We start from the raw sequence: 19,869 nt of genomic DNA on the forward strand, positions 1-19,869 counted from the left end.
ACCATTGCACACACACACACACACACACACACACACACACACACACACACACACACACACACACACACACACACACACACACACACACACACACACACACACACACACACACACACACACACACACACACACACACACACACACACACACACACACACACACACACACACACACACACACACACACACACACTTACCCTTTCCGACTAGCCCTCCCTTCTACCTCTCTCTCTCTCTCTCTCTCTCTCTCTCTCTCTCTCTCTCTCTCTCTCTCTCTCTCTCTCTCTCTCTCTCTCTCTCCGAAATATCACACTGAAATCCCTCTTCAAAACCATTAATAGTAAATAAATAAATAAATAAATAAATAAATATATATATATATATATATATATATATATATATATATATATATATATATATATATATATATATATATATATATATATATATATATATATATATATAAATAGATAAATAAGATTAAAATAGAATCTTTGTTCTTTTTGTTCTTAATTGCCTGACTCAGTAAAATGTACTATTGTGCTTAGTACTGTGTCGAGGGATGGCGAACAATAGAGACATTATGCTAATATATGTAAATCCTGGGAATTGATTCTTCTGCATAGCGCTTAATGCTAACACAACTCCGGAAATCTTTCGCGTAAGAGTTACACTTAAATGCGGCTTTATCCATCCTTCCATAAAACATTAGAAGATTAGCTACATTTCTTACCTCATAAAATGTTGTTAATATTCTATATGTAAAGGTACAAGAAAGTTATGATAGGGAGTAAAACATGTGCATTTAGATTATATGGTCATTGATAGTTTAGTATTACAATGAAGTATTCCCTTTATTTCTTATCTCATAATATCTCATGACATTTCCTCTTGCAAAATATGTAAGTAGGTAGATAATGATGTGTAGTGGAGTATCTTTATTTGATGTGTTCATCAGCAGCTTAGTATTACATTCGAGTATCTAGTATAATTTTAACCTCATTAAAAGCTACAATGAATAATAGTCAATACGTCCACCTGCAAATGTACCAGTAAATAATGCGAGGGCTTGCAAAATGTGGGGCTGGCTTCAGCGTTCGGCGTGAGCCTTGGAGTGTGTGGCGGAATATTAATCCACTGACATGAGACACGCGACTGTTCCATTATCCAGGTTGCGACTCAGCCTGGCTAATTACCGTGCAGAAGCTCCGGGATGCTCAACACTCGGCTAAACTTATTACGTTATCTTCCTCAAAGATATGCCACGTACTAGTTGACCGATGAAGCCTTGAAGAGTGCGCAGTGATCTTGTTTGGTCATTCTGAATATTTCCTTTCAAAATATCCAGTTATATCTGACAAATTTTAAAACTGCGCAGGAGAAAAAAAGTGTGTGGATAGCGTTTTGTCTCATCGCAGGCTTAAGGTCCTGGTGATAAAAAAAAAAAAAAAATGGAGTAGTGAGTGGCAATGCTTCTTCCCTCTCAATCGCCGTTTACGAACGCGCAGAAAATATACTGGCAGTAGTCTTTCTCCCTGGTTGGTCCTACTTACTCTTCCTCCAGGCAGTCTTTCCACCACAGTATAAGAAATGCTGTGAAGGATCATTGTGTCAGCTTGTTATAATTTTAGTCAATCATTTCGTCAGTTTAACAAATAGATAACTTGTTTACTGCATATCGAATCTTTTTCTGGCTTCCATGGAGACCACAATGCGCTTGTTTACCTGACTTGTACTCTCAGTAACTTGCTATCGGAAGTTCATTGCCTTCAATTTACTCTTGATTTGCGAATTCTCTGCGGTGGGGATAATCTTGTTAAAGAGATAGATGATGGAGGGCTGTGACTCATAAGAGCTTTGGGCCTGGACAACTCTGTAGCCCCGCTACTTGATTTCTTTCTTTCTTTCTTTTTTTCTTTCTTTCTTTCTCTTTTACGATAGCGTGTTGAAATGTTTTAAAAGTTTGATCGTTTACCATTTTACGGGTAAAAATGTCCATCATTAAATTTTCTGAAACGGAGCTAGATGAAAATATAAGACAACAAAGAAAGAATACCGAATCCTGAAATATGCCAACTTGTTCATACATATTACTTTTGAATTCTAGTGTCTGTGTTTTATTCACTTAGGAGAGAGAGAGAGAGAGAGAGAGAGAGAGAGAGAGAGAGAGGAGAGAGAGAGAGAGGAGAGAGAGAGAGAGAGGGAGAGAAGAGAGAGAGAGAGAGAGGTAAAAAGCGGCAATGTAATCGAGTTCTCTCTTGTACCGCCTGAAATCAGTCCCGAAAAGCTCGACAAAGGAGACATTAACACACTTCAGCAACAATCTGCAGCCAAACACGATGCTCAATGTAGATTGCAAGTGGTCCTTCTACAGCGGCAACCCTCCCTCTCTCTCTCTCTCTCTCTCCATCTCTCTCTCTCTCTCTCTCTCTCTCTCTCTCTCTCTCTCTCTCTCTCTCTCTCTCTCTCTCTCTCCCTCTCTCTCTCTCTCTCTCTCTCTCTCCCTTAGAATCAAAACTACAATCGGAAAATGAACAAGAAAACCCAGAAAGAGGGACAAAAAATAGAACAAAGGACACGCTTTTTACCTGTTTTCTTTTCTTTTTTTTTTGTAATGTATTTACCGTAAATTACTCTTGAAAAAAACAAAAAGAGAAAAAAACTGAACCTGACCATTTTCTTCCCATTCCTGCTGCCTCCCATTCCTCCTCCTCCTCCTCCTCCTCCTCCAACTAAGCACCACTACCACCATTCCTACCACTACCACCATCACCACCACCACAACCGCCACCACCACTACCGCCGCCATCACCGCCCCATCAGTAGGCCCATTCAGTTATAATCAATAGCAATCACAATCATCAGCCGTAAAAACACCTTCCCGCAGCAACAGCCTCGGCGTCCTGCACTCAGCTGTAGAGAGAGAGAGAGAGAGAGGAGAGAGAGAGAGAGAGAGTTGGGGATGGAGTGGGGGACGAAACACCTTAAAAAAGAAGCTGTAAAAAAAACAACTGGCCTCAGCCCCGCCACAGGTCTGACATGGGCCCTTGTTACCACTTGACAGCTAGTTACTGGCGACAGGGGAGTGAGGGAGGGGAGGGAGTCGTGGAAGAGGAGAGAAGGGCAAGGAAGGAAGGAAGGCGTAGAGAGAGAGAGAGAGTGAGAAAGAGGGGAGAGGGATAGAGAGAGGGAGAGGAGTTCGTTAGTTGGACTGCAAACGGGAAAGTCTTAGTGTTAACGGAAGGGAAGTGAGGAGAGGTGTGGCAGGTGCGGGAGGGAACAACGAGAGGGGGGGATGATTGGGCCAGTGTGGCAGGAGGCTTAACAGGCTTCCCAGAGGTGCACCAGCGGGGATGTTACAGTATTGCTGGAAGGTGGAGCGTTCAGGTAGGGCTAACAGGTGCGCTAAATTTGTAACAGGTGTAGGGAGGGAAGGCATCAGGTATGTAATATGTGGGATGTAGCTGTTAAAGGTTAATAGCGAATTGTGTGGGGAAGGTGTGAAATACGAGTGTGTAATTTTATAAAAGGTATGAGAGATTCATGAACGTAAAATAAAGTAGATATCAAGTTAAATATTTAGAGGTAGGGAAGTTATTTATGAAATTCTGAGTATATATTATTTTACGAGTGGAATGAAAATAAATGTAAGGTTTAAAAATGTGTAAAAGATACAATAACAGAAAAAAAATAATGTATTAAGGAAAAGTAAGTAATTGTCAAGTGTAATACAGGTAATGAAATTCTGAGTACATATCATGTTACAAGCAGAGTGGAAAATATATACAAGGTGAAAAAAAAGGGAAGGTATAAAAGATACAATAACAAAATAATATGCAATAAGAATGATAAAAAAAATAGTTACGAGATTAAAAAAAAGTATAAAAACGTATAAAGGACAGCAAAAAAAAAAAAAAAACTATGTAGGAAAGATCTGACACGCGTAACGGATGGGATAGATGAATAAAAAAAGAATAGCATAAAAAAGACAAGGTACATAGGTGTAGTATAGAAGGCGTGAGATATACAGAGTGAGGTGAGGAGGAAATTAAACAGGCAGGAAGGAAGGTGATGGAGGGGATCCAGCGTGATGGCGGAAGTAATAAGAAATATTGAGAGAGAAGCGTGCGTTCAAACTATGAAGAAAACTAGACTGCAGATGAGGAAAACATTGTGGAAAAATGAGAAAAGTAATGATAAATAGGCGATACTTGTACGGCTTAAACTAGAACAGGAGGGGAAGGAGTGAAGAGATGGTAGATAAATAAATAGCATAGGAGATAAAAAAAAAGAACATGAGAGGAAAGGATGAATTTGAATTCATTATTATTATTAGTAGTAGTAGCGAGAGAGAGAGAGAGAGAGAGAGAGAGAGAGAGAGAGAGAGAGAGAGAGAGAGAGAGAGAGAGAGAGAGAGAGAGAGAGAGAGAGACACACACACACACACACACACACACACACACACACACACACACACACACACACACACACCTATCGTCGTCGTCTTTACAAGGGCGGCGGTCGTTTCTGAATCTTAAAGTCCCTCCTGAGAACTCATTTTCCTCACTGTTTTTCAGTCTCAAACCAGTCTTTGATCTCTCTCTCTTTTTTCCCTTTTTTTTCCCTTCTCTCCCTCTTTCTCACTCCCCCGCTCTCTCTTTCCTTCCGTCTCTGTTTTACTTTGGGTGGACTTTTCTTGTCTCCATATTTTCTTTTGTGAATTCAAGTAAAATAGAGCAAAGTGGACCCAAGATAGGAAGGGTTCTTTGAGAGATAATGGGAGGAAAAGAGAAGGTGGGGGAGGAGGAGGAGGAGGAGGAGTTGGAGGAGGAGGAGGATCACAAAGGATCAGAAAGGAACAACAAACAGCAACAGATTTGATGGTCCCCACAATGCTGTTTGTGGTCTACTAAACTTTCTAATATAGAGTAAGAAGGATGAAGATGAGGAGGGGGAAAAGGAGGAGGAGGAGGAGGAGGAGGAGGAGGAGGAGAAGGAAGAAGAGGAAAAGTAGGAGGAAGGGAAGTAGGAGATAAAAAGTGGCTGGAGCAAGGTTGAGAAAGAGAAACTGAGAAAACAGAGAAGCAGGTAACGGAATAGGAGAGAGAGAGAGAGAGAGAGAGAGAGAGAGAGAGAGAGAGAGAGAGAGAGAGAGAGAGAGAGAGAGAGAGAGAGAGAGGGATAAACGTCGGAAAAATGGCACCACCGTTATCTTCCTTCCCCTCAGAAAACAAAACCAGAAAAAAGGGAGAGAAAAATCACATTACAACTTCAATCATACAGACTGGATGGGGAGAGAGAGAGAGAGAGAGGAGGAGGAGGAGGAGGAGGAGGTTTGAAGAGTGGGGACGAATAAGTAGAGAGAGAGAGAGAGAGAGAGAGAGAGAGAGAGAGAGAGAGAGAGAGAGAGAGAGAGAGAGAGTAACGTCATCCAAGTCTGCTGTCTCTGTCAGCATCAATTTGTCAAGTCGTATACACCCGCCGCAGGGATCCACCACCACCACCACCACCACCACAGTCCCGAGTCTCTGGTAAGCTCTGCCGCATGACCTACCTACCCACACCCACCCGCCCACCTACCCACCCATTCACTCACCCACACACACATACACGCACACACAAAGGCATAAGGAAACTGAACGAAAATCCCCTGGAATGGACATGAAAACAGCCAGTAAAACCTAAATGGAAAAGATAAGACGACACGGAAATACACACAAAAAACGTGGTTATTGTGAACCGATCATAGATGTAATACAATCCCTCGGTCATCTTTTAGTGTGTGTGTGTGTGCGTGTGTGTGTGTGTGTGTGTGTGTGTGTGTGTGCTTGTGCGTGGGTGCGTGTACGCGAGCGCCCCGTGAGTGCCACTTTACTAAGAGGATTTATAAAGCGGATTACATGTGCCGGAATAAAAGGTTCAGTTACTGATTTGAGTTCCGGAGCCTCGCATCGCGGCTCACTGCGCGATTGGACGATTGGATGAGTGGTAAGAGTGTGAGTGGCTGGGTGAGGCTGATTGGGTGTGGCGCACTGGATGGGTGGGGCTGCTAGGCTGTGTTTGCTGGGTGCGAGATTGTGTGTCTGATTAACAATGTTGGTTAATTTTGTGGTTGATTTCTGTGGCTGCATGTGAGTGGTTCGTTGTGGATGGTTGATGAGATATTTGGATATCCCTGGTTGACTGTGGTTATCTCTGTTTGGCTGAGTTGAGAATATTTCAAAACACTGTCTAACTCATACGATCTCCCTCGCATATTGTTTACTACTGTATATGCACCTTCCATTGTGGTAGACATGGTCGAGATGCTTTTTGTCTTTTTGTTTATTTTTTACGTGGTATGTATCCACTAGATGACTGTCGGCTGTCACAGTGATGCAGATGCAAGTTTCGTTTTTTGGTTATGGTAGGTCGTACTCTGCACTGTTGTTCTTTCTTCTGAGTGTTTCTCATTCTTATTGTGAGTGTTCGTGTCATTAATACCTGTGTACTTGTGAGAGGTAATTATTGTGTGTGTGTGTGTGTGTGTGTGTGTGTGTGTGTGTGTGTGTGAATGCATAACTTATCATGACAGTAAAGAAAACTCACATTTGTATTTCCTTCTTTATTATTTATCATCGTTTCGTCATGATGGGATCGGTATTTATGATGATGATGACGTTGATGATGATAATGATGATAATAATGATGGTTGTCATCATCACTAATTAGCACCATGAATTCACAGCAGTACAAGGCGCTTCTAAATCTTTCTTCACGCATCTCCACGGTTCGTATTTCGTGGATCACTCCAGTGTATTTTTAATCCCTCCCCATCCTGTACCTGTCTGCTTCACTTCTGTTTTCCTTGACAGTGCTGCCTCTCTGTCAGCCTCGCTGTCCATCTGATGTCAGATTTGTGCATAAAGTGACATCCTTACGTCCATTTCTTCTTTTTTTTTTTTTTTTTTGGTAGCTACAATATATTGAAATTTCTTTGCATAGAAATCTTTGACAAAATGCTTAACATTACCTGTTCCTTAGTTTCATAGTTTACAATTATGATTCAGTAAATAAAATTAGGTTGTCATCAATCTGCATATACGGAGTTTGTATCCTTTGTGAAACTCTAGATGACAGAAAAAATGGTGTATAAGCTTGAGGAAGACAGGAAGTCAAAAGCTATGTGAAGGAAGTTTAGAGGATTAAAGCAATCAGTCTTTTCAAGGATTGGCCGAATATTCATAGATATATGTATTTCACTAAGATGGAAGATTGTATGCTGATAGACGGTTGGAGAGTTGGAGAATTTACACGATGCGGTGAATGAGGAAGGATTATAATACCCCATCGAGGCTTTAAGCCTTCTGAGGCATGAGAAGGTAGGGAAAACATTATTAGGAGGTATTTTAATGTGAATTATGATTAAGTCAGAGGGTGAGGGAGAGGGAAGACGATCAGTTATGCAACAATTTGTGTTTAGCTGAATACCATTTATGTAACAATAGCCTTAGATTTAAAGAGATAGTAATGATGCAATGTAGCTTCAGGAGGTGAAGAAAAACTGTGGGAGGAGAGCTATTAGTAGCAATGACAAAAGCTACAGTAAATATGAAAGATTAAACGGATGAACATATCGATTAATTTTCTCATGTGGTTTGCCTTGTAACTGCTTCAGAATTGAACTTTACTGTGTTAATCTTGGTTATACTCGTGCAAGTGACTTTTGAGACTTATGATATCCTTGATTCATTTCTTGTTTGGCGATGCGACCAAGAGACTGTGATGTTTGTAATGTGCTCGTCACGAATACGACTTATACTATAGCTTTGGATATGACAGTAACTCTTCTTTCATTACCAAACTATTTATCCTTTCCTACATAAAAACCTGCATACGTTGCTATGTTATCTGCATCCTAAGTACGAACATATTTCATGCAGGGTAGTGATAGGTACTGGCCCTTTCAATTTTTTTCTACATTGATGATGAAATAGAAAATGTATAATTGGTAGCAAAGCAGTAAACCAATTATGAAACATTCACACGTGCCGAGTGCTGGATAAAAGGATTTCAGCTATTTCAGGTCAAGCTGGAAGATAAATTTGTGAGTGATCCTTGACATACTTAATCAATTTGTAACAATTATGCCTTTATGTGTTTTGCCTTGGTATAATTAAGATAAAACGTAACGTTACCTTTAAACGGAAGTGACATTCACATGTTTTCCATTAAGCGGCGTTACAATTTCCTATGAGAATTTGTTGAAAGTAAAGGTCAAAAGATTTGGTAATCTCCCGCTAACCATTTTTTACGAGTACGTTCACGATCGATTGTATCCGCCTGTAGGATTGCAGTGGCACTGTGGCGGCAGCTGACCGCTCGCTGCCTTGCCACTAGCGAGTCTGCCTCGCCTGGAAATTCTGATAAAAAGTGATATTCTCGATCTTGTGTGATAATGATGATGATCCGGTAGTACTTGAAAAATTATGTTGGGGATGACTGTGATGATGATGATGATGATGATGATGATGATGATGATGATGATGATGATGATAATAATGAGAATTAACCATCATATTTCTATTACTGTTACTAAAGTTTACGTCTTCATAACCAAACTTCTCCCACAACAGCAGACCCAATGAAGCTTCAACCCAACCTCCGTCAACTTTCCTGTCAAAAAATTTCAACACACCATTTCAAGTATTTCATAGAAGAAAAAAAAAAAATAATAATAATAATATGGAACTCACGATGTTGCAGAGTCGTGATGCTTTTCATGAAAACGTTTATAATAACAAAGAGAGACATGCAGACAGAGCGGCTTACTTAGGAATTCTCTTTCTGTATCTATATGTTTTTCTTTTTACGACTGGAACCATTATGAAAGATTATCAAAACATTTTAGAAAATAGATTGGCCTTTTGTTTTGGAGTTTTTCTCTTTTTTTTTTTTTTAGAGTGGACCGGCATTAGGAACGAGCTTTTCCTCCTTTTCATGTCTTTGGTCAGTCTTCTTATTGCATAAAAGAAACATGTATAGCTGATTTTGTATTTATGAATATTTCTCTTTAGTATTGGCGTGTTCATAACGAGCAACACTATCACGTCACCAACACGACCTCTGATTCACAACACTAACGTTACTTATTCCATTATCAAACATATTGAGAGTCACAACACTAACGTTACTTATTCCATTATCAAACATATTGAGAGAAAAAGTCCAATACAGGCGCTCCTTTCCCATCCTGCGGCAAGCCTGAATAGTTGTAACTATGACAGCTTAGTATTGCAGCATTACCAGTCTTCCCTAAGCCCACGAGATGGTCCTTCAACCCCTCGTGAGCCCCGCGCCGCACATGGGGTACCTGCGCCCTGTCCCTCCAACTGCAGCCCGCTCACCCAATATACGCTTGTGTGACTGGCTGACATACGATCCTGGGTTGCGTTGTTCTCTTTAAATTTACCGAACTCCATGATTATCCGGAGCGGTTTCGCAATATCACTCAGAAGAACAAACTGGTATAGAACTTTTTATTTTATTTTTGTGTTTGCTTTTGATTTGGTTGTTATAGGTACATATTTTGCTCTGTTTCTGTCTTCATTCATTTGTTTTTCTTTCATTACTTTCTTTCATTTATTCTATGATTTTTGTGATTGTTGTTGCTGCTGCTGCTGTGTTTTTTTTTTTTTTTATGTTCTTATTCTTGTTCTTCTTTCTTCATTGACATTTTTTCTTGTCCTCATTTTCGTTCCTCTCTTAGTTATTTGTTATTTGTTCTTATTCCGATATCAACTATGACACTAGTAACAACAACAACAACAACAACAGCAGCAACAACAGCAACAACAACAACAGTAACAACAACATTATTAATAATAGTAATAATAATAATAATAATAATAATAATAATAATAATAATAATAATAATAATAATAATAATAATAATGATAGTAATAATAATAATAAAGATATTGATGATGATAGTGTTATTTACTTACTTTAATGGAATAATAATATTAATACCAAAAGTAGGTGTGTGTGTGTACTCGTATGTGTGTGTGTGTGTGTGTGTGTGTGTGTGTGTGTGTGTGTGTGTGTGTGTGTGTGTTTTGGACTGTCTCTCTCAAAACCACTTCCCTAAATTGAATGCGACAAACACAATCGTATTCAGCATATTCTTGAATTTTCTGAGGACACAAGAGATGTGCCGTCTTGAAGTCAGATGAAACAGCCGAGTGCGGTTGACGGCGTCTGTTTTCTTTAGCAAGTTACCAGCACAGGAAACTCTCCTCTTCTTCTTCTTCCTCCTCCTCCTCCTCCTCCTCCTCCTCCACCTCCTCCTCTTCCTCTTCTTCTTTCTTCTCCTCCTCCTCTTTCTTCTCTTCTTCTTCTTCTTTCTCATCCTCCTCCTCCTCCTCCTCCTCTTCCTCCTCCTCCTCCTCCTCCTCTTTTTACTGCACTCCTAAACCACCAAAGCAGCTTGTCATGATTGAACACTTACCAGGACGGAGGAGTGTGTGGTATCCTTCATATCTCCAGCATCACAGTACCCATCACATCTGTTATGACCCAAACACTGAAGCTCCACAAGGCCACGTGAAGACAGAGTACACCTACTGATTGATCTCCTACAAGATTTGTTTGAGCCTCCATACCTGTTGCTCAGTATTTCAATGTACTAAGTGTGTTATGATTACGCCCAAATGTGAGGTGATACTAGTGGAAATGCTCTAGTTTGAGATGATGCATTCCTGTCATCTATCACCCTCATCATAAATCAATATTCCATTTCCCATTAATCTCAACACCGCCATTCTATCACCTCTATCGCTAACAGTCATCCCCATAACCCGTGATCTTTCTTTCGTCATTCCTATCCCAGTACTTGATATTAATTCATCATTCCCCACCATTACTGTTAGTCATGGCTGTCTTTAATGTTCCCATCACAGCCCCTCAGTTCATCACCACGCAACACATCACCACCATTGATTACTCTATCACCTCTGTTCATCTCCTATCATCATCCATTCCTCCCATCACTAGTAACTAATTCCTTATAAATAATTATAGAAGAGAAATGGATGACTGCATAAGGTGATCATGAAAGAAGTCCACAAGTAATACGATTATTAACTTCTAGTATAGTTAGATAAGTGTGAAAATTGGAAATGAGTAAGATTGCATTGGTTTTCATGTGCAGTACATTATCTTCTCTTCCACAACTTGGCATGTCTCAGATGATTTATTTATTTATTTATTTATTTATTTGTTTATTTATTTATTTTTTTTATGCAGGTGAGGCACCGTACAAAAACAACAAAATTGCCCTCCCCCCCAAAAAAAAGCCCACTGAGATGCCGGTCTCCGAACAGAGTCATAAGAATTTGTAAAAAATTACAGGATACGTGTCTTGAAAGAGTTCAAGTCATAGGAAGGTGGAAATACAGAAGCAGGCAGTTAGCAAGATCAGAAGAGTAGATGGCATAAAAATAGCGACAGGAGATAGCAAGAGATGCAACATTGCGGAGATGAGAAAGAGGCTGAAGACAGTCAGTTAGAGGAGAGGAGTTGATAAGACGAAAAGCTTTTGATTCCACACTGTCTAAAAGAGCGGTATGAGTGGAGCTCCCCATACATGTGAAGCATACTTCATACATAGACGGATAAGTCCCCTCTTTAGAGCTAGCAGTTTGGGGGGGGGGAGGGGAATGAGGTGAGAAAAACTGGCGGAGACGACTCAGAACGCCTGACTTCATAGAAGCTGTTTTAAATATAGATAAAATGTAAAGTTTAGAGTTTAGATTATAACTAAAGGACAGACCGAGGATGTTCAGTGTAGAAGTGTCATTGAAGAATAGGGGATAGTTGTCTAGAAGGTTGTGTCGAGTTGATAGATGGAGTAATTGATTTTTTGAGGCATTGAACAATACTGTTTTTGCTCTGTCCCAAATAAGAAATCCGAAGATTCGAAGTCAGGCGTTCTGTGGCTTCCCGGCGTGAACTGTTTACTACCTTAATATACCAATTTGTGTTGAAAATCTGTAGAGAACGTTGTGATAAGTTTTATCTCGAGATAAAAAAGCTAGTAATAATTTGCATTCCACTTTGTCTCATATTTTTGTTAATTGCGACACTTTTACTCTGAAAAAAAAAAAAGCCCACCACGATATATTGCCACAGGATAGAATTGACTGTAGCAAAGTAATTCCATGTGACTAGGTTGTATTATTTTATTTATTTATTTATTTATTTTTTATTCCATCCCCATGATCCCTTTATTTCAGGGCCATTAAATTTTTCAGTCAGTTAACATTTTATTTTTGATATGTCTATTTTTTGCAATTCATACGGCATATTTTACGTTGCTTTGAGATCACTGTTGTGCATTCGATTTTCGACATCAAATCTTTATACTCTTTACGCAAAAGTGTCATTTTGTTACTGAAAGGAAGTGATGGTTGGAAAGCGTGCTGACGTGGTAGTGTGTGTCTGATGGAGTTGCCTTTTCTCTCCATGTGGACTCATCATACGCAACTAGAAAAAGCAAATTATCCAACCATATTTGAGCCGTTTTCAATAAAATAATGCTCATTCAAGTAAGAAATTTCTCTATGTATATCGGCAGAACACTGTTTTATGGTGTGGATTTCAAAATTTTACCACACATGCACGTACAGTATATAAAGGTTATAGTTTAACTTGTGGGAAGCAAAAACTAGAGATCAGCAAACGTCCATTCAGTTGTCAATTATCCAGAACCACACTGTAGAGTGCTGACAGAGTGGAAATAAATGCACGATAGCCTTTGACATTTCTTGATGGCCATTGACTCTCTTCTCTTGAGAAAGTCATTGGAAGTTGTGTGTGCCATTCACCTACGATTGTCTGCTGGTCACCCAGCCAACCGTTGCCCTATGGAAAGAGCTCAGAGCTCATAATGACCGATTTTTGTGTAGGACTGAGACAGCTCATACACCACACACCGGGACAGCGAGGCCACAACCCCTCGGGTTACATCCCGTACCTACCTGCTGCTGGCTGAACAGGGACTACACATTAAGAGGTTCGTCCATTTGGCTTGCCGCGACCGGGACTCGAAACCGGGCCTTCTAGGTTGTGAGCCGAGCGTGCTGACCACTACACTACGCGGTGTGTGTGTGTGTTTGTGTGTGTGTTCACACATTGAAGAAAAACATTCTAAAGCATGTTATAAAGTAAAAAAGTAAAAAAATAAAAAAAAGAAACAAAAATGAAAGAATAGAAAAATATTTAGAAATAAAAAATGAAAAAAAATTGTTGAGGTGAGAATGTGAGAGAAAGGAGAGTGTACACACAGAATATTATTTTGAAATATTTGTAACATGTTCACTTTTTTCTAAACAATATCCAAATTTCAGAAGGTTAAAGTTTGTTGTTGCTGTTTTATTTTTTTAATTTCATGGGACACCATATATATATATATATATATATATATATATATATATATATATATATATATATATATATATATATATATATATATATATATATATATATATATATATATATATATATATATATGGATGGTAGCAGCGGTAGTAGTAGTAGTAGTAGTAGTAGTAGTAGTAGTAGTAGTAGTAGTAGTAGTAGTAGTAGTAGTAATAGAAGTAGTAGTAGTAGTGGCGGTGGTGGTAGTAGTAGGAGTAGCTCTTGTTATTTGTACAGTCGTTATCATTCAATGTCAAATATCAATCTTGTCAAAATAATGCACCGAGATAACTAGAGCAACAACTCTCGAGGCGCGAAGAAATTAATGCTCTAGTCTGAGAATCACGGCTGCATCGTTCATCATTAGGCGGTGGTCGTCTTAGGGCGACCCTCCACCCTACCTTTGTTCTGCTCTTCAAGCTGCTTCATTGTATCGGATTAGCCTGGTGAAGCTGCTCTTTGTTGCCGTGCACGCTTCTCATCTCTCTTATTGGTCTCTTGTATATTCAGTATGAAATCTTAATGCAAATGTAGCAGAACTAAGTAGGTATAGAAGTGAAAAGACTATGGAAAAGGAGAATAAGAAAGAGACCTAAACAAAATATGAATTTTCTACTTGTAAAGAATTTCTACACATAGCAAATAAATATTTCTGGTTATATCTGGCGAATAAACTGAATTTTTCCAGTGTTTCCAGTTTCCGATTTCATCGACACACCATAACGCAACATGTAGCTTCCTATATACATGTGTTTTTTAGTCTAAAGTTATTTCCTTTACGTGTTTATTTTTTATTTAACCACATTTCATTTTCGAAATCTGAAATTTTACTAATTCCTTTCGTTAATTCTCTGCTTGTCTATCATATCCCAAGCAAGGCGAAGGGCATAATTTTATGATCTCACTCTCATCCTCAGGTCCTGTTAGCTTGTGCTCCAAGACCTCTACGGGAGGGTTTAGCTGGCGGTCACGAGTCACGAGGTCACGAGCAAATAAATTTGAAGACCAAAGTGAATTACATGAATTATTCCGCGCTCACTGAATAAGAATAAATAAATGAATAAATCGATAAATAACAAATCTCCTGTGTGTGTGTGTGTGTGTGTGTGTGTGTGTGTGTGTGTGTGTGTGTGTGTGTGTGTGTGTGTGTGGGTTTGTGGGTGTGCATCCGCGCACTCGTTTGTGAGAACTGAAATTAATATACAATATCTTTGAGTCTCTACTGTGTAACAGTGTTAGGTTTCCATATTCATCCTCAACTTTATAAAGTAAATAACACCAAATAAATGCACGTATGTCATCCCAGTATATCACAACACTCTTAATTGTAAAAATATTCATGAATATCGTAAAAAAATTTAAATGTATATAGTTTCCTATCACAATTTTACTCAAAATGTCTAATGTACTCAAAAGTTTTACATGCAATCTCTCTCGTTTAGTAAAGCAGATGCGAGTAGTAAGACGCCTGATGCGGCGGTAAAATACGACCTGTTGCACTCGTCCTCACTCAGCTTGGACAGTCTCTCCATGTTTTGTTTTCTGTGTCCTTGATTAGTACATCCAAGGTTGGCTCTTCTGCTCAAGGACGCCACAATTGTTCTCAACCCACGATCTTGCACCGGAATTCTCCACCGTCCCTGTGAGACTTACCTGTTGCTCTCTTACGTAATATATCTTTGGAATAGTTCTCTTTGTTAATGGTATAGTTCTCTTTATTAATCTCAGACCCATCGCCGGCCTTCCTCCTTTTCCCGGAAGCCTGTCTTAGGCGATTTCAATATCTATCTGCAGATTAAACTGTCATCTCCCTCCACTGGTCACTATAGCTAGTAGGTAAGTCTTTCAACATGATATTATTGACAAGCTTCAATATTTAGTTTACTTCCTTGTTGGTGTTTCAGACTGCTTTGTTGATGTATACAATGTTTTTTTTTCCTTTTATCTTTGCCTTGTTTTAATTCGTAAATTATTTTTTAGTTTTCTCTCTGCTAGTCTCTTTCGATCAAACTTTTTTTACAGTATTTTCTCGTTACTCGCTAGTCATTTTTGCACACACTGAAGCGCTGGTACATCTGACATTATTCCTCTGCTCGCTAGGAATATCTCAGGAAGGACTGGTCTGGTTTTCCGTGCATGAATATTGTTTCCATGTCAGAAATCCATCACTGCGTTCAACGAATAGTGGACGTGATTTTCTCCGACGTAGAGAGTCTAGGATATCACATTCTGAAATCCCTCGACTTATTCAGCTCATTATATCTTTTTTTTTTTTGTATAATCAATGATGACTCTTCTAATTATCGGCTGGGAATTGTGGCAGATCTAATCTACGTCTCATCCAAGAATTTTTCACCTTCCTGTCGAAATCGTACAAACTCCGATTCCTGTCCTTACTTCCGAGCCATAGCCAGACACACCAATATTAATTTTCATGTAAAATTTTCTCTTCCTTACTCTGTCTATTTTACCGAAAATTTCAATGCGTTGATCCCACCGTTTATCCAATCTTTTAACGTAGCTATGTGTATATATATTTTTAATGAAGGTTTCCAAATAATATCTTTTCTACCTTCTGTGGTCCACACTTCCTAAAGTAAAGGTTCTCAAACTGTGGACCAAGAAGTAATTGGGAAATTGTTAGTTTTTATTGAACTGGAAATTCCACATCAATAGATTGGAAGCTTTTAAATGTTCGCTTCGATTTTCTCCTGGCGTTGATACATTAATCACTTCTACAAAGTCACTTATGATGGAGTTCAGGGATGGCATCTTAATTACTCAGGAAGTCACAGAAGGAAGGTCTTGTTTCCTTTTCCTGAAATTGTTTCCTTGTAATTCCTCCCCTCCACAACCCTCAACTTTTTCCAGAACTCCAACAGCAACAGACTTTGAGCACATTATATTCGTACCCTGAACTTGGCATGTGCAGGCACCCAGTTGCTGTAAAACATTTATAAAGGCTCATATTTATTTTATACTATGTTACTTCACAGCCAAGTCTTGTGTAAGCCACCACTTGTCACAGAATTCTAGTGCGCCACTTCTACACCTGTTTCTAAATAATTTCTTAAGATTACACACACCGTGCTAAATGTAACCTTGATCAGTGTTACGTAATTCTAATGTGCGTGTTCATGTATTTCCATGTCTATACTGATGTAAGGATTTCGCCATTGATTTTCTTTTTTTCCTGCTGCTGTAGGTGTGGTATATACCTTGTTATATTCTACCCCCTGTGCACGATGTCTTCAGGATGACTGTCACTTTGTTTTGTCGCGTACGTAACGTTTACACTTCCCTCGCAGTTTAAACCTTGCCTCATACAGTATATTGCTCATCCTTCTTTTGCTCCTTACCTCCTATATCTTCCTCCCTCTTACCCTCGCGCTGCACCTGCCATCACTATGACAACCATCGCACCTGACACACACACACGCTCATTAGTAGGACCACCTGGCCCAATAACCCTCCGCGCACTGCCTTCTCTCCTTTCCTTCCTCGCTTCCTGCGTCTCACAAGTAGGAAAAGCGTCTTCAGCATGTGCGTGTGCTTGATAGGCGACCATTGTGCGTTCAGGCAAGCGATATTCCATACCAGATTTCGTTTTAATGATAGTGGTGGCGGTGATGGTAGTGGTAGTGGGTGGAAAGGCAGGGCAAGGCGAGATAGTGGTGGTGGTCGGGAAGGGTGTAAAGTGGGAGGGCAGGTAGGCAGAGGGGAGGGGGAATGGGCCCAGGACGTGTCTTAATTCTCTGTCTAACCCTGGCCGTGTCTCCCCTGTCGGCCTGTCCGTCACCATTAAGATGAATTTACCTTGCCATCACCAGCCGTCCTTCACGCTTCCTGTTCACGCCCTCTCCGTATAAACACACACACACACACACACACACACACACACACACACACACACACACACACACACACACACACACACACACACACACACACACACACACACACACACACACACACACACACACACACATTTACATATTTTTAAGAGTTGTGAAATTTTAAAATGATGCTTAACTGAAATCCACGTATTTATTTATTTTTTTTATTTTTTTGCTTTCTCAGAGAGAATAAAAAAAGAAAAATGATGAGGACAAAATCAAATCACGATCTAAAGTCTCAAGATTAATTTCGTAGCCGTAGACGTTCTTTTGGCGGCGGCAGCGATGGCGGCGATGGAGGTAGTGGTGGTGGTGGAGGACTGGGTAGGGGAGAGAACCAAAGGGCTGGTATCCTGAGAGGAGGAGGAGGAGGAGGAGGAGGAGGATTAGAGGGCTCCTTTGTGGGATCCCAGAGTCTTAGTGAGAGTCCCCAACACCACACTCAGATCCCTCTTCCGTCACACGCCGTCGCCACCTTCGCCTCCACCACCGCTGCCCCCATCACCACCATTACCACCACCGCCACGCCCTGCCACGACCGTCGCAGCATCAAAGCACTAGAAGGAATCCCTGTACCAGCTCGCTTGCAAATGGAAGGAGCCATGCTAAACATACGCAACTTTTAAGGCACATACATGTTCGGGTGAAACTCAGTAAATAGCGTGGTGGTAGATTCATAAAGGAAATTTCTACTCTCACCAACCAGTAACGTTGCAGGAGGAAAAGAGAGTGCAGATGTGAGGAGAGAGTGACTTTTTTTTTTTTTTTGTAAATAATCACCAAGCAAACATTTCCTTGGTGTCTCTTTCAAACATTCGCGAGATCGTTCCTCCCTTCGGCAGCAGTAAATTCTCTCCTCCAATCTTTCGTGTCATTCATTTACCTCAAGTTGTAGTCCGATTTTTTTTTTTTTTTTTTTTTCGTTTACAAGTTCACTCTAGTCTTTTTTTTTTTTTTTTTTGCTCTTCTTCTTTCAAACTATATTTAGCTAATTTTACTTCACCATTTAGTTAATTCTCCTGGCTGTTTCGCACTACCTCCTCCCCCTCCTCCCCATGTGCTGGTTTTCGCATCATTTATACATTTCCACTCTGCTGAAGAGCCGCAGCCGCCATTACTGCAATAATTCCCGTTATTTTCGCCAGTAATTTTATTATCCGGGTCGACGGAAGCATTTACGTCAAACAGATTTATTCTAATACCTTTTATTTCTTCGGTGTACGAATGAGAGGAAAAACCGTGACACTTTTTTTTTTTTTTTTTTTTCCTTTTTACCAGATCTTTTTCCCTTCCCGGTAATGCCACCATCACTAATAAGGGATCACATGTTCTCGCTCAGGTGATGTGTTTCGTAACGAGAGTCCTTTTCTGTTAATTTTTTAACCATTTTTTGTGACCACGAGCACTACTTATTCTTTTAATTATAATGCTACTCTCGTCTTACTGGGGTAATATTTTTCGTGCCTTTGGACCATTAAACTATTGTGTATAGGCAGGGTAGAAGTACGCGGTTTGTTTGGCAAGAGTATGAAGTAGCGTAGAAAGTCGACAAAGGATCTGAGGAGGAGGAATAGTAGGAGTTGGAGGAAATAAAAAGGATGCTGGGAGAGAAATAAGTGTATATATAGTAGAAAGGTAAGGAAAAGGAGAGAGAGAGAGAGAGAGAGAGAGAGAGAGAGAGAGAGAGAGAGAGAGAGAGAGAGAGAGAGAGAGAGAGAGAGAGAGAGTGGAAAAATGGAGCATAGAGAGGGTCGAGGAGAAAGAGGAGTAATAAAAAGCAAAGGAGGAGTAGGAAGATTTATTGTTGTGTGTTTGGGTGGCGGTGTGCATGTGTTTTCTCGGCACATTGCGCCACACAGACGTGGGGAGGCAAGCCAACACTGGGACGAGTTTTAGGAGGCTCAGGGGAGACCAACATTCTGGATGCAACCGTTTGAACTATTTAACTGCCTCCACTGTGCTGGCCATTGAATTATTAACTATATTCATTGGTCAGTTTGTCATGCACTATATACGAGAGTTGATCTATTTTGGCGTGTTCTATGCTTGATTTGTTCCTTCCCTTTGTTTCCGTCTTTTTTCCTTTTTTTTTTTCGTGTCTGTTTCTTGTTTCATTATTAACATTATTAAAATCACATGTTTCGTCTTTATTTTCTCTTTCCTGTTTCTTCTTTCGTTATCATCATCATTACAGTTATCATCATCATCATCATCACCATCATTATGACGTTCATCCCCTCTTGTTCTTGCTCCTCTTCTTCTTGTTACTCTTGTTCTTGTTTTATTTCTTCCTCCTCCTCCTCCTCCTCCTCCTCCTCCTCCTCCTCCTCCTCCTCCTCCTCCTCCTCCTCCTCCTCTCTCCTCTCTCCTTTTCTTTGTTTTATTTTGCTACTACTACTACTACTACTACTACTACTACTACTACTACTACTACTACTACTACTACTACTACTACTACTACTACTACTACTACTACTACTACTACTACTACTACTACTACTGCTACTACCACCAGT

The sequence above is a fragment of the Scylla paramamosain genome, chromosome 17 (genome assembly GCF_035594125.1).
Source record: "Scylla paramamosain isolate STU-SP2022 chromosome 17, ASM3559412v1, whole genome shotgun sequence".
NCBI lineage: Eukaryota > Metazoa > Arthropoda > Malacostraca > Decapoda > Portunidae > Scylla > Scylla paramamosain.